Source organism: Rutidosis leptorrhynchoides, chromosome 4, assembly GCF_046630445.1.
Source record: "Rutidosis leptorrhynchoides isolate AG116_Rl617_1_P2 chromosome 4, CSIRO_AGI_Rlap_v1, whole genome shotgun sequence".
Classification (NCBI taxonomy): Eukaryota; Viridiplantae; Streptophyta; class Magnoliopsida; order Asterales; family Asteraceae; genus Rutidosis; species Rutidosis leptorrhynchoides.
The window spans coordinates 426,299,179-426,316,046 of NC_092336.1; the positions used below are offsets into that span (position 1 = coordinate 426,299,179).

Consider the following 16,868-nt stretch of genomic DNA (forward strand, 5'->3'; position numbering starts at 1 on the left):
TTTACTAGTATTTTTAATGGTAACCAAGTGTATAAAGTAAAAATTTTAAAATCCGAAAGAATTTAACCCCTTCCCACACTTAAGATCTTGCAATGCCCTCATTTGCAAGAAATCAGTAACAATTTAAATTATTGAGGGTGATTAGTGTGAAAATGATTAAATTTTTACCAAAGTTTCCAAATATATTGGCGTTTGTTTGCTGAATGATAAATGGTGCACGTCATTTGTTCATTCCGTCTTGTTGTTATTTCACATATATTTTGCATCATTGTCGTCAAAATTACTTGCTTTTGCTGAACTTAATGCCAGTCTTTGAAAACGCTTTGTTTTACCCTGTTTTGTGCATAAAAGAGAATACATACAATACAAATATAATCATACATGCAATTTGAAATGGAACTTTGGCATCCCACTTTCAAACTATAAGAAAAATATTAGTACATAATAATAATAAGAATATCAAACATTACATAAACGTAATAAAATGTTAAGTGTTTAAAATAAAAATAAAATTACCAACTTATCTCTACTGATCAGGAGGTGGGTTAGGAGGAAAATTAGGATATGGATCCCAATTCATGTTCGCGTCCGGGTTCCATGGCTGATTATAGGTGAACTAGTATGCTACGTCATAATCATATGAATCATAGGGTGGTCTCATTTCTGGCTGATGTGCGGGATAGTATGCGGGTCGGGTCGGATAATACATCTCGCCAGGCTGCAACTGGCTTATGATTTGGCGCTGATGATAATCCCATCGGCCATGCTCTCGTTGCCGGGAATGCTCGTAGTCATTCCGGCGTTGCCATGCCTCGTACTGCATATGCCTATCATAGTTCGTCATGTATTCATCCTCCATACGAACGCCTAAATCAAGAGCAGTCTCCCGAACAACTCCTATAATGTTGTTCGCATCCTCCATCTCGTCATCCGAACCTCTTTCTACCTGTCGCTGAGGTCCCTCGTATCGATATACCCGACCACGTCTCATCAATAATACCCTTGCACCGTGATAAAGGTTTGAACTTATAGTTTCACCTCCGTCCTCTATTTCGTTCATTGGACCCCCTTGGTGCTTATCTACACCTAAATACTCTCCAATGAGAGTAATGAAAATACCACCACCTATAATACTCCCCGATTTCATCCCCGAAACTACATTAGCGAGATAATAACCAACACAATAGGGAATGTTAACGAAACTCCTCGGGTCTCTAATACACTTGAGGTAGAACAAATCGTTTACGGTCAATTTCTCCTTATTCCTACCCCTTTGTGTAATTGTGTTTGCTAAGAATCTATGAATCACCCGGAGTTCAGCTCTGTCTATATCTAAGTATGTATGATTTCCACTGGCGTGAAATTCATTAAAGTGGGACATACGCCTCCAGATGGCGTTAATATCAAATTCCCTATCTACCCTTTCTCCTTGGGCAATCAGGCTATTACAGTCGGGGCTCAAAAGTTCAGCAGGGGTGTAAATCTGTAAGGCCCTAGCTAAATCTATCATGGACATTCTGTACATTCGTCCACCTAACAGAAATCTAATAAAGCTTCTATCATCTATCCTCCTAACATCACTGTTTAACTTAATAGTACTAAGTAATTCTATACACCATTCCCTATATATGGTTCTACGAATGGAAAATAGACGCATCCAATCGTTAAACTGAGAATTACCATACCTTTGCACCAATAATTCCCGAATCGGTTCGGCAAGGTTAACTGTTTCCAAAGGTACCCAGTCAATTGCCCTTGGCATTTCAACAACCTTAAAGTAGAGAATGTGCATGTTCTTTTGATAATCTGGATACTCTATCCAACATCGATCAAATCTCAGATTTGGGTGTAACTGATCTTCATTAATGTCTAAACTCAGAATCCTTTGATGTGGAGCGAATTGACGAAACTGATTCATGAATAATTGATCTTGATCGTGATATGGAATATGTTGCTCCTCCTGTTCTTCTTCTTCTTGTTGCATATGTTGTTCTTGTTCATGAAACATTTCCGGTTCGGGCTCTGGTTGCCTGGATGATGATGCTCCTGAACCTCCAGTATCGGCTCTCTGCAAAACACATTAAACACAAAATTTGTGCATCCAAATATGCATTAGTGTTAGCAAAATAATAACTTGAAACAATTATGATGACATGTTCAATTCATAAGATATTTTATACATATTTTCCTAAAAATAACAATTCTACACTATTACATACGAAAATGTGTACAATGTTTTATCACATTTAAACTCTTAAACATGTCAACAATAATCATTATAGCAATTAAACACTTGTTACATGGCATTCAAATCAAACTAGTGCTCATTTTCATATTTTTGTCAAGTCTACACTTTGTCAAATAAGCATATACGAAAAATGTACATCAAGTTCATAAGCATTTATCTTAAATAACATGCCAAAATAATCACTTCTAGCAATGAAACAAGTTTCAAATGGCCTTTATATCAATTTATCCAAGTTCATGAATTTTTGGACTTAAAAAGTCCACTTTAATTCTCAAAAACATGTTTAGGCTCAAAGTTTGGATCAATTAACTACCTAGACATGTTACACTACTCAATTTAGCAACAATTCATGACAAAAATCGGCCATAACCTGTTTATATCAAAAAGCCCCAAATTGCTCAAGAACACAAACCCTAGATTCTTAAAAATTTGAAGTTTTTAGCTTCAATTCATGTTAAATAGCTTCTATCTAGGATATACATGCATAATATAACAACAATTTAGCTCTAATTACACCTAAATTTAACAAAATCAAAATATAAATTTTCTAGCTCAAGAACACAAAAATTCGAATTTAAAGAGATTAGGGGTGAAATCTTTACCTTTCTCCTGAAGGGGTTGAGACTACTGAATCTAGGCATGATTATTGTGAAATTTTGCAAGAATTTTGATGAAAAATGATGAATTTTTGAGAGGGTTTTGGAGATGGTTCGTGTATATGTGTGTGTGTTGTGAAAAAGAGCAGCTCGGCTGGAAATTTTGATCATGTCCAGCTTTTTATGGCCATGCGACTCGCATGGATTTGTGCATACCCCCATGCGAGTCGCATGGGGTGAAAATCCAGGATTTAATTTTTTTTTTTTTTTTTTTTTTTTTATTTTTTTTTTTTTTTATAAAACCTTATACTTTTAAAACATAGAATTAATAAAATTTTAAAAATTTTGTTTCTTTTTAAGACGAGGTCGTTTCGGGACGATGCCCTAGTCCGTCCCTCGACAAAATTTTAAAATTTTGTCATTTTCAAGCGATTGTTTTAAAAGCTTAGATTTTTGGATTTTTTAATTTTTTTTTTGGCATACTTTAAATCAAAAAGATTAAAAATAATGATAATAAAAGTTCTCGTCCCTCCCTCGGGTAAAGCAATTTCGGTTCAAAGACCTAGTCTTCAACTTACGATGAATTTTAAAAATCATATTCTTAACTTAATGAGATAAAGTAAATTTTTGTTTTTAAATTCACACAACTTAAATATAAAATTCAAAATTAATATTAAAAATTCACACCAAACTTAAAATTTGAAATGCATAAAATTAAAAATTCATATTTTAAAAATTCACACCACTTAATTTAAAAATTCATATTATAAATTCACACCAAACTTATATAAATTTTTCAAATATTTACAATTTTAAATATATTGTTTTTACAAAGTTTACAATATTAACTTAAGATTTAAATATTAATTTTAAAAACATGGTAAAAATAAATTTAAAAATCTTTTTGTCTTTTTATCCCACTTTTATCAATCAAATATTATCAAAAATATGCGCCCCTCTTTTCGGTAAAGTAATTTCGGTTCCAAGACCTAATTTAACTCATGACGAATTTTTGAAATATTTTGGGTTGATTGATTAAAGATATTTATACCTTAAGAATAAATGTTAAATTTCGCAGTGATGTAATAAATTTTTGAACGATATCAATAATTTCGGTCGCCAAACCTAATTTTATTTAATACCAATTTAATACTTTTTAGCGAACAAATTAGCGTTTATTATCAAAAGGTTAAAAATAAAAAAAAAAATAAAAACTGTACAGACATACCTGTGAAATAGATTTCTTAGTTATATGATCTATTATATTCATAAGATAGTCGGTTTAATTGATTTTCCATGGCTGCATAGGCGTAACCTCGAGCATTCATTGTCTTTTCTTCTAAACATATGAACGGTCCGTCTCTGCATAAAGTAACAAATTCGGTATTTGAATAGGTTTGATTATTTGAACATTTACCTCCATGTGACCATTTTCCGCATTTGTGACATCGTTCTAGGTGTCGTGCTCTTCTTTTTGCTGCGGATTTTGATTTTCCTTTACCAAATTGTAACTTATTATCTTCGCATCTGGATCCTTTTCTAACTCCGTCCATTCTTTCTCTGATTACTGATACTAATTCACTCGGGAGTATGTCATTATTACGTTTAGTGATCAAAGCGTGTAGCATTAGACCATGGTTTAGTTCACAGGCAGTCTTCATTTCGTAAAAACCTAAAAAAAATAAAAATTCAGAATGGGGGGAGAAGACTAGTTCTTTAGGGTCTGCTAGGGAAAGACCATACGTGTTCCATTTTCGAGAACTACACGAAAACAGACAATCTAACTCTAACAGAAATACATATTATCCTTTAAAGACTTGATTCTCCCCATACTTAGTTAGCTGTGGTATCGAAATTGTGATTAACTTCGTTGTCGACTTCCATCGGACCATGTATGTAATGTTTAACTCTGTGACCATTAACTTTAAATTCAATCCCATTTGAATTTATTAATTCTATCGTTCCGTATGGGAAAACTCTTTTGACTATGAATGGTCCAGACCATCTTGATTTCAATTTTCCAGGAAATAGCTTGAATCGTGAATTGAAAAGAAGAACTCTGTCTCCTTCTTTAAATTCTTTTGAACTTCTGATTCTTTTATCATGCCATTTCTTCGTTCTTTCTTTATAGATTAACGAATTATCGTATGCTTCATGTCTTAATTCTTCTAATTCGTTTAGTTGACTTAATCGTAGACGTCCAGCTTCATGTAAATCAAGATTACATGTCTTCAAAGCCCAAAATGCTTTGTGTTCAATTTCTACTGGAAGATGACATGCTTTTCCATACACAAGTCTAAAAGGTGTGGTTCCAATTGGAGTTTTGTAGGCTGTTCTAAAAGCCCAGAGTGCATCCTCCAATTTAATGGACCATTCCTTCGGATTTGATCCTACGGTTTTCTCTAGAATACGTTTTAAAGCTCGGTTGGTATTTTCAACTTGTCCACTTGTTTGTGGATGATATGCGGTGGAGATTTTATGAGTTACTCCATATCTTTTAAGAACTTTTTCAAGTTGATTATTACAAAAATGAGTACCCCGATCACTTATTAAAGCTTTCGGTGTTCCAAACCTTGCAAAAAGACGTTTCAAAAAGTTGACTACAACTCGTGCATCGTTAGTTGGGAGAGCTTGTGCTTCCGCCCATTTAGATACATAATCAATGGCTACGAGTATATATAGATTATTATTAGATTTTGGAAATGGACCCATAAAGTCAATACCCCAAATGTCAAATACTTCGCATACTTGGATGACATTTTGTGGCATTTCATCACGTTGACTTATTTTTCCGGCCCTTTGACATGCATCACAGGATTTGCAAAGAAGGTGTGCGTCTTTGTAAATTGTAGGCCAATAGAATCCAGCTTCATAAACTTTTCTTGCTGTTAGTTGAGGCCCATAATGCCCTCCTGTTGGTCCTGTGTGACAATGGTTTAATATTTTACTAGCTTCATCTCCAAATACACATCGGCGTATTATTCCATCGGGACAACTTTTAAACAGATGTGGATCTTCCCAGAAATAGTGTTTTATATCACTGAAGAATTTCTTTCGTCTTTGGTACGATAATCCTTTTTCAAGGAATCCACAAACTAAGTAGTTTGCATAGTCTGCAAACCATGGGATTTCTTTATAATCTATCTTCAATAGATATTCATCAGGGAAGTTGTCTTGTATGGCTGATTCATTTAGAACTTCTAATTCGGGGTTTTCAAGACGAGAAAGATGATCAGCGGCGAGATTTTCTGCTCCTCTTTTATCTCGGATTTCAATATCAAACTCTTGTAAGAGTAAGATCCAACGGATTAATCTTGGTTTAGCATCTTGTTTTGAAAATAGGTATCTAAGAGCAGAATGGTCGGTATAGACCACCGTTTTTGCTAGAACGAGATATGATCGAAATTTGTCAAAAGCAAAGACAATAGCAAGGAGTTCTTTTTCAGTAGTTGTATAGTTTGTTTGTGCTCCTTGTAACGTCTTACTAGCATAATATATAGGTTGAAATCGTTTTTCAATCCTTTGTCCTAAAACGGCTCCCATTGCAAAATCACTTGCATCGCACATTAGTTCAAATGGTAGATTCCAATTTGGTGTTATCATGATTGGTGCATTAGTGAGTTTTTCTTTAAGAATATTAAAAGATTTGATACATTCATCTGAAAAGATGAATGGCGCATCCTTTTCTAGGAGTTTATTCATAGGAGTGGCAATTTTTGAAAAATCTTTTATGAAACGTCGGTAAAAACCAGCATGCCCTAGAAAACTCCTAACTCCTCTAACATTTGTGGGATGTGGAAGTTTAGCAATTACATCTACTTTAGCTCTATCCACTTCAATTCCTTCTTTTGAAATTTTATGTCCAAGAACGATGCCTTCTTTAACCATGAAATGGCATTTCTCTCAATTAAGTACTAGATTTGATTTTTCGCATCTAATTAGCATTCGTTCCAGATTAACTAGACATGATTTAAATGTATCACCGAAGACTGAAAAGTCATCCATGAATACTTCCATGCATTCTTCTATCATGTCGTGAAAAATCGCCATCATGCACCTTTGAAAGGTTGCAGGGGCGTTACAAAGTCCAAATGGCATGCGTTTGTAAGCAAAAGTACCATAAGGGCACGTGAATGTGGTTTTCTCTTGGTCTTCGGGTGCTATTGGAATTTGAAAATATCCGGAAAATCCATCTAGAAAACAATAGTAACTATTTCCGGCTAATCTTTCCAACATTTGATCTATGAAAGGTAAAGGAAAGTGATCTTTTCTGGTGGCTTCATTTAATTTTCTATAATCAATACATACACGCCATCCTGTTACAGTCCTAGTAGGAATAAGCTCATTTTTCTCATTTGTGATGACAGTCATGCCACCCTTCTTAGGTACGCATTGAACTGGGCTTACCCATGGACTATCAGAGATTGGATATATCAAACCTGCATCTAGCAGTTTAATAATCTCTTTCTTAACTACATCTTGCATATTAGGATTTAGTCTTCGTTGGCGTTGCACATACGTTTTATGACCTTCTTCCATAAGGATTTTATGTGTGCAATACGAAGGACTTATTCCTTTAATATCATGAATCTTCCATGCAATGGCTGGTTTATGAGCTTTCAACACAGAAATGAGTTGTGATTTCTCATTTTCAGTAAGAGAAGACGATATTATTACAGGTAATTCAGATTCACCATGTAAATAAGCGTATTCCAAATGGTTTGGAAGTGGCTTTAACTCTAATTTCGGAGGTTCTTCTATCGATGATTTATATCGATATCTGTCTTCTTCTTTTAGCATTTGAATTTCTTCTGTTGTTGGTTCATATCCATTAGCTATAAGTGTAGCTAACATTTCAGCTTCATCCATTGGTTCATTTCTTTCTCCTAAAGAACATTCTCCCGTTCCTTGTAATTCTGGAAATTCTTCTAACAATTCTGCATGTGCATCTATAGTTTTAATATAATAACATGTATCATCTGCAGATTGTGGTTGTTGCATTGCTCTATCAACTGAAAAGGTAACACTCTCATCCTCTATACTTAGGGTCAGTTTCTTACCGAACACGTCTATCATTGCTTTAGCCGTGTTTAAGAATGGTCTTCCTAATATGAGAGGAACTTGAGAATCTTCTTCCATGTCCAAAACAACAAAATCTACTGGAAATACTAAAGTACCAACTTTAACTAGCATGTTCTCCATTATCCCTCTAGGATATTTTATTGATCTATCGGCTAGTTGTATACTTATTCTGGTTGGTTTCAATTCTCCAAGGTCTAGTTTAGCGTATAGTGAATACGGCATTAGATTTATACTAGCACCTAAGTCTGCCAATGCTTCTATTGAACTAAGACTACCCAGAAAACATGGAATTGTGAAACTTCCTGGATCAGATAGTTTTTCTGGTATCTTATTCAACAGCACTGCTGAACAATTAGCATTCATAGTAACAGCCGAGAGTTCTTCCATTTTCTTTCTATTCGTGATTAGATCTTTCAAGAATTTAGCATATCTTGGCATTCCTGAAATCACATCAATGAAAGGAAGATTTACATTTATCTGTTTAAACATATCCAAGAATTTGGATTGCTCGGCTTCAAGTTTCTCTTTCTTCATTTTACTCGGATAAGGAAGTGGTGGTTGGTATGGTTTAACATAAGGTTTATCCTTAACTGTGTTATCTTCATTAACCTTTTCAACTACCGGTTCTTTTTCCTTATCTTGATCAGGTTATGGTTCTTGTTGAGTAGGAATAGTTTCATCAGAAGTTACAGGTATTTCAGGTGGTTTAAGTGTTGTACCACTTCTTGTGGTAATAGCTTTAGCTGTTTCATTCCGGGGGTTAGCGTTTGTATCACTAGGTAGACTTCCCGGTTTTCTTTCACCTATTAACCTTGCTAGGTTACTTACTTCTTGTTCCAGATTTTGAATAGAAGCTTGTTGATTTCTAAATGCTTGAGCATTTTGTTCATTTGTTTGTTTTTGAGATGTGAAAAACTGCGTTTGAGTTTCAACTAGCTTCGTCATCATATCTTCTAAATTCGGCTTTTTATCATCGGTTTGTTGTGGTGGTTTGTTTTGAAAATTCGGTCTTTGCTGATTGTAAGTATTATTGGATACTTGTTGATTGCTAGGACCTTGTTGGTTGTTGTATGGAATATTTCGGTTATAATTCTGGTTTTGATTGTAAATCGGTCTTGGCGGTTGATAATTATTCTGATAATTATTTCCAGGCCTTTGGTTTATGTATGAAATATTCTCTCTTTGTTCCATTGTTAATTCAATACTGAGACAATCTTTTGTCAAATGTGGTCCTCCACACTGCTCACAACTAATTCGTATTGAGTGAATATCTTTAGTCATCTTTTCCATTCGTCTCTCGAAAGCATCTATCTTTGCCGAAATGGAATCTAAGTCATGGCTAGAATCGGCTCTAGCTGCTTTAGATGATCTAATGATATCTTTTTCTTGGTGCCACTCATGTGAGTGGGAAGCAGTATTATCAATAATTTTGTAAGCATCAGTTTCGGTTTTCTTCATAATAGAACCACCAGCTGCTATATCTATGTCTTTTCTTGTAGTGATGTCGCATCCTCGGTAAAATATTTGTACTATTTGACAGGTGTCTAAACCATGTTGCGGACATCCTCTTAACAACTTTCCATATCTTGTCCACGCCTCATATAGAGTTTCATTTGGTTTCTGTGTGAACGTAACAATTTCTGCTTGAAGTCTTACGGCTTTAGATGCGGGAAAGAATTGTTTAAGAAATTTGTCAACTAAAACGTCCCATGTATCAATCGCCCCTTCAGGTAACGATTCCAACCAATCTTTGGCTTCGCCCTTTAAAGTCCAGGGAAATAACATGAGATATATCTGTTCATCCTCCACTTCTCGTATTTTAAATAGTGTGCAGATCCTATTAAAGGTACGTAGATGTTCATTTGGATCTTCCTTCGGCGCACCACTAAATTGGCATTGATTAGTCACCATGTGTAGAATTTGTCCTTTGATTTCATAATCTGGCGCATTAATGTCTGGATGAGTAATTGCGTGACCTTGGCCAGTGCGTTTAGCTCTCATTCGGTCTTCCATACTTAAAGGTTCCAGATTCTCCATAATTGAATTTGTTGACTCGGTATCACTAGATGATTCTGATTTAATAGTTCGTTCCTCAACAATCTCTGTTTGAATGATTGGTGGTTCCGGAGGAAAGTTTAATGGTTCAGGATCTATGAACCGTTCCTGAATATTCTCTGGATTCTCAATTGTGAGGTTGGGTTCAAAAAATGGATTATCGGAAATTTGAACTGAAGTACTTGGTCGACTGGATGACGATTCTAAAGAAAAATCAACGGCGGTTATATTTGTTAAACGATGTCTTGATCGAGTTACAGGTGGTGAACGTACAAAAGGTGATGAACGTCTTGCTCGGTGCATTCACTGAATATCCTATTAGTTTTAAAAAGGAAAGAAAAATTATAATAAGTTATCCAATCAATAGACTTTTCTGATTTTGCCCACGTTTCGAATAGCCAAAAGATGCAGCAGAGGGGCAGGATTCGTTTGGTCTCAATATAATTGAGGACTGTTTGGCTCCAATAACCCGGTCCACGTACAAATCCAACTATTACTACGAACCAGAAAATTTTGATGTCTATCAATTTAACCACTTAAAATAAATTTTCGTAATTTTTAGAAATTTAGATAAGAAGTAGAAAAAATTCTAAGTCCTAAAACTAGAATAGCGAGAAATGAGAGAGAAAAAGAGTTTGTCGATAAAGGTTGAAAAAGAAAAAATGGTTGAAAAATAAAAGACGACGGAAAAATAAAAGAAACTTATAAAAACTTAAAAATACTTAACTAACCTAACCTTATTACTACAACTAACTTTAAATTATAATCGCAAATTGAAATTACTAATTGGAATGATAATTGATACATAGTAAAAGGTCTAAAAATATTAAAGCTTACAAGGAAAAACTAAATCCCAAATGAAAATAACTTAAAAAGAAACTAAAACTTAAAAAGGCGTCGCAAAATTCTAAAGCACCTAAATCTTAGTCTAAAGAAAAAGCACTTAAGGAATTCTACGGCAAAGCCTAAAAATCTAGGAGTAAAAATAACTATAGCAAAAACTAATTTTAAAATTAATTATGAGCTAAAAATACAAATATTACGCTACAACGATTAAAAAGGGACAAAATATAAAAATATACAAAAAGTTGTAAAAAGTACAATTTTTATAAAAATATTATTTTTATATTATTTATATTAAAGTATTAAGTGTTAAATATAATAAAACTAATTAAAAGTAATTAATTAAACTAAAAACTTAATTAATAATAATAAAATCAAATTAGGGTTTAATAATAATAATATATTATACTCCGTAATAAATGCGTTATTAGGGTTTGTTTGTGTCCCTGTCAGACCCCTCATGCGACTCGCATGGGGTTTAGTTGAATTATCATGCGACTCGCATGGTGTTCGGATCCAGGCCAAAAGTTGGGCTGCTACAGTACCTTGGCCCGATTACTTATTATTTTTTTTTTTTTCTGTTTTTCTAAATAAATAAAAGATTTTAAAATAAAACTTATATTTTTATAAACTTAAAATAGAAATAAAGAAACTTATAAAACTTAAATATTTACAAAATCTTAAAAATATATATAAGTATATTTTTTTTTTTTTCGGTTTTTAAAAGCTCTTTTTTTATATATTTTTTTTTTTATTTTTTTAAAAATATAAATTTTACCAAAACTAATTATAACTTAAAAATTAAAAATATGGCGTTTCGCTTCGGCGAGTTCCCCGGCAGCGGCGCCAAAAATACTTGATGTCAAAGCAGAGGGGTATAAAATACTATTAAATTTTAGCAGAAAATACTATTAAATACGATACAATTTTACACAAGATATTTATTTATTTATAGAATGGATATACTTAAACCTTGCTACAACACTTATAGGCAGTGTACCTAATCGTACAGTAGTGTAGTTTTTAGTAAGTCCGGTTCGTTCCACAGGGAAATCTTTAAACAAAGCTCAACGCTATATTAGTTTACTTTTATAAAAATACAAATATATATATAAGTGATATTATTATTATAAAGGGGGGTTTTTACCGTTTAATGACCGGTTTGTCGATTTTAAAACTTTAGTCGCAGTTAAAACCTAATGTAAAATATAAAATAAATACAAGACTTTAAATTAAAGCGTAAAGTAAATAACGATAATGAAATTGCGAATAATAAAAATGCGATAAAATTAAATTGCGATAATTAAAAGTACGATAATTAAAAGTGCGATTAAATAACAATAAAAGTGCGATAATTAGAAGTGCAATTAAATATAAAATAAAGGAAATAAAATATGAAATAAAAGAATTATGCTTATTTAAACTTCCGTAATCATGATGTTTGACGTGTTGATTTTAGTTTTATGCCCATGGGTTAATTGTCCTTTGTCCTGGATTATTCAATATGTCCGTCTGGTTTTGTCCATAACAGTCCATCAGTCATAAATATAAATTGCAAGTGTCCTTGTCAATTTATTATTATACCCGAAGTTAAATATTCCAACTAATTGGGGATTCGAATTGTAACAAGGTTTTAATACTTTGTTTAATGAATACACCAGGTTATCGACTGCGTGTAAACCAAGGTTTTACTACTTTGTTAACAATTACACCAATTACCCTTGAATGTAATTTCACCCCTGTTTTAATTATTCTAGTGGCTATTAATCCATTCCCGTGTCCGGTTAAATGAACGATTATTCGTACATATAAATACCCCGCCCATCGTGTCCGATTGAGTGTATATGGTAGTTTATAGGGACGCCCAATTGTAAATCTTTATATTAACATTAACAAACTTTCATTTAGTTAAACAAATATAAAGCCCATTAATAGCCCATAGTCTAGTTTCCACAAGTGTCGTTCTTTTGTCCAAACCCCAATTATGGTACAAAGCCCAATTACCCAATTTTAGTAATTAGCCCAACATCATGATTACTTCGTTTTAAATAAGCATAATAATAACTTAGCTACGAGACATTAATGTAAAAAGGTTGAACATAACTTACAATGATTAAAAATAGCGTAGCGTTACACGGACAGAATTTCGACTTACACCCTTACAACATTCGCTAACATACCCTTATTATTAGAATTATAATTAAAATTAAAATATAAATTATAAATATAAATATATTTACGTATGAAGAGGAAGAGAAAAAGATGATTAAAAACTCGGCAGAAAACTGGCTTTATATAGGACCTGACCAGCAATCTCACTCCATGCGACTCGCATGGATTTGTGCTTCTGGCCATGCGAGTCGCATGGCCACCCTGGATCCAGCCAAATGGATTTGTTTTCTTCTTGCCGACGTAATATAATAATAATAATATATATAATATATAATTATATATATAATTATATATATATTATATTATATTCTTGTGCATAGTAGACTAGATATTTTTGGTCCGTTGCGTCGGGCGTTTCTTCTTGGCTCAGGTCCCGGTTCCGGATTTTCGGACGTCCTCGCGTATTATTTTAAATCGCGTACTTTGCGTCTTGTAACTTGTACTCTTGTCATTTTGAGACGTTCCTCATCAATATTTTGAACCTTTTTTAATTGTATCTTGTACTTTTTAGCTCTTTGGACCTTTTTGTCTTCAATTTGTTGAATCTGCCTTTTGTCTTCACCTTTTATTATTTAAACGAATATCTCTTGTAAATAGAACAATTGCAACTAAAAGCTTGTCTTTCTTGAGGAATAATGCTATGAAATATATGTTCGTTTTTAGCATTATCAGATATTTTATTGATCGATCGGCTAGTTGTATACTTATTCTTGTTGGTTTCAATTCTCCAAGGTCTAGTTTAGCGTATAGTGAATACGGCATTAAATTTATACTAGCACCTAAGTCTGCCAATGCTTCTATTGAACTAAGACTACCCAGAAAACATGGAATTGTGAAACTTCCTGGATCAGATAATTTTTCTGGTATCTTATTCAACAGCACTGCTGAACAATTAGTATTCATAGTAACAGCCGAGAGTTCTTCCATTTTATTTCTATTTGAGATTAGATCTTTCAAGAATTTAGCATATCTAGGCATTCCTGAAATCACATCAATGAAAGGAAGATTTACATTTATCTGTTTAAACATATCCAAGAATTTGAATTGCTCGGCTTCAAGTTTCTCTTTCTTCATTTTACTCGGGTAAGGAAGTGGTGGTTGGTATGGTTTAACATAAGGTTTATCCTTAACTGTGTTATTTTCATTAACCTTTTCAACTACCGGTTCTGTTTCCTTATCTTGTTCAGGTTGGGGTTCTTGTAGAGTAGGAATAGCTTCATCAGAAGTTACAGGTATTTCAGGTGGTTTAAGTCTTGTACCACTTCTTGTGGTAATGGCTTTAGCTGTTTCATTCCGGGGGTTTGCATTTGTATCACTAGGTAAACTTCCCGGTTTTCTTTCACCTATTAATCTTACTAGGTTACTTACTTCTTGTTCCAAGTTTTGAATAGAAGCTTGTTGATTTCTAAATGCTTGAGCATTTTGTTCATTGGTTTGTTTTTGAGATGTGAAAAACTGCGTTTGAGTTTCAACTAGCTTCGTCATCATATCTTCTAAATTCGGATTTTTATCATCGGGTTGTGGTGGTTTGTTTTGAAAATTAGGTCTTTGCTGATTGTAAGTATTATTGGATACTTGTTGATTGCTAGGACCTTGTTGGTTGTTGTATGGAATATTTCGATTATAATTCTGGTTTTGATTGTAGATCGGTCTTGGCGGTTGATAATTATTCTGATAATTATTTCCAGGCATTTGGTTTATGTATGAAATATTCTCTCTTTGTTCCATTGTTAATTCAATACTGAGACAATCTTTTGTCAAATGTGGTCCTCCACACTGCTCACAACTAATTCGTATTGAGTGAATATCCTTAGTCATCTTTTCCATTCGTCTCTCGACTGCATCTATCTTTACGGAAATGGAATCTAAGTCATGGCTAGAATCGGCTCTAGCTGCTTTAGATGATCTAACGATATCTTTTTCTTGGTGCCACTCATGTGAGTGGGAAGCAGTGTTATCAATAATTTTATAAGCATCAGTTTCGGTTTTCTTCATAATGGAACCACCAGCTGCTATATCGATGTCTTTTCTTGTAGTGATGTCGCATCCTTGGTAGAATATTTGTACTATTTGACAGGTGTCTAAACCATGTTGCGGACATCCTCTTAATAACTTTCCAAATCTTGTCCACGCCTCATATAGAGTTTCATTTGGCTTCTGTGTGAACGTAAAAATTTCTCCTTGAAGTCTTACGGCTTTAGATGCCGGAAAGAATTGTTTAAGAAATTTTTCAACTAAAACATCCCATGTATCAATCGCCCCTTCAGGTAACGATTCCAACCAATCTTTGGCTTCTCCCTTTAAAGTCCAGGGAAATAACATGAGATATATCTGTTCATCTTCCACTTCTCTTATTTTAAATAGTGTGCAGATCCTATTAAAGGTACGAAGATGTTCATTTGGATCTTCCTTCGGCGCACCACTAAATTCGCATTGATTAGTCACCATGTGTAGAATTTGTCCTTTGATTTCATAATCTGGCGCATTAATGTCTGGATGAGTAATTGCGTGACCTTGGCCAGTGCGTTTAGCTCTCATTCGGTCTTCCATACTTAAAGGTTCCAGATTCTCCATAATTGAATTTGTTGAATCGGAATCACTAGAGGATTCTGATTTAATGGTTCGTTCCTCAACAATCTCTGTTTGAATGATTGGTGGTTCTGGAGGAAAATTTAATGGTTCAGGATCTATGAATCATCCCTGAATATTCTCCGGATTCTCAATTGTGAGGTCGGATTCTAAAAATGGATTATCGGAAATTTGAACTGAAGTACTTGGTCGACTGGATGACGATTCTAAAGAAAAATCAACGGCGGTAATATTTGCTAAATGTCTTGATCTAGTTACAGGTGGTGAACGTACAAAAGGTGGTGAACGTCTTGCTCGGTGCATTCACTGAATATCCTATTCGTTTTTAAAAAGGAAAGAAAAATTATATAAGTTATCCAATTAATAGACTTTTCTGATTTTACCCACGTTTCGAATAGCCAAAAGATGCAGCAGAGGGGCAGGATTCGTTTGGTCTCAATATAATTGAGGACTGTTTGGCTCCAATAACCCGGTCCACGTACAAATCCAACTATTACTACGAACCAGAAAATTTTGATGTCTATCAATTTAACCACTTAAAATAAATTTTTGTAATTTTAAGAAATTTAGATAAGAGGTAGAATAAAAAAAATCTATTTCCTAAAAACTAGAATAGCTAGAAATAAGAAAGAAAAAGAGCGTGTCGGAAAAAGATCGAAAAATAAAAATAAGAAAGAAAAAGAGTGACTTATAGAACTTAAAAACACTCGACTAACTCAACCTTATTACTATCACTAACTTAAAATTATAATCGCAAATTGAGATTACTAATTGGAATGATAATTGATACATAGGTAAAAGGTGTCTAAAAATATTAAAGCTTACAAGTAAAACTATATCCCAAATGGCAATGTCTTAAAAAGGAACTAAAACTTAAAAAGGCGTCGTAGAATTCTAAAGCACCTAAATCTTAGTCTAAAGAAAAAGTACTTAAGGGATTTTACGGCAAAGCCTAAAAATCTAGAAATAAAAATATAACTATGGCAAAAACTAAGTTTAAAACTAAAAACTAGCGAAAAATACAAATATTACGCTAAAACAATTAAAAAGAGAAAAAATATAAAAATATACTAAAAGTTGTGAAAATTACAATTTTTATAAAAATATTATTTTTATATTATTTATTTTATTAAACTATTAATTTTATATTTTAATTAAACTAATTTAACTAAAATACAATTTAATTTAAAAACTTAATACTAATTATAATAATAAATAAGTAATTAGGGTTAATAATAATAATAATTAATAATTACTCCGTAATTAATGCTGATTAGGGTTTC

General features: G+C 33.3%; 1 non-coding gene across 1 annotated transcript; it reads left to right on the forward strand.

Moving 5' to 3' along the window:
* The first annotated feature begins 15,079 nt into the window (after nucleotides 1-15,079).
* On the forward strand, nucleotides 15,080-15,186 carry LOC139846059 (small nucleolar RNA R71). Its single transcript, XR_011758805.1, has one exon. It is a non-coding gene; the product is annotated as a small nucleolar RNA R71 (small nucleolar RNA).
* Nucleotides 15,187-16,868: the final 1,682 nt, after the last annotated feature.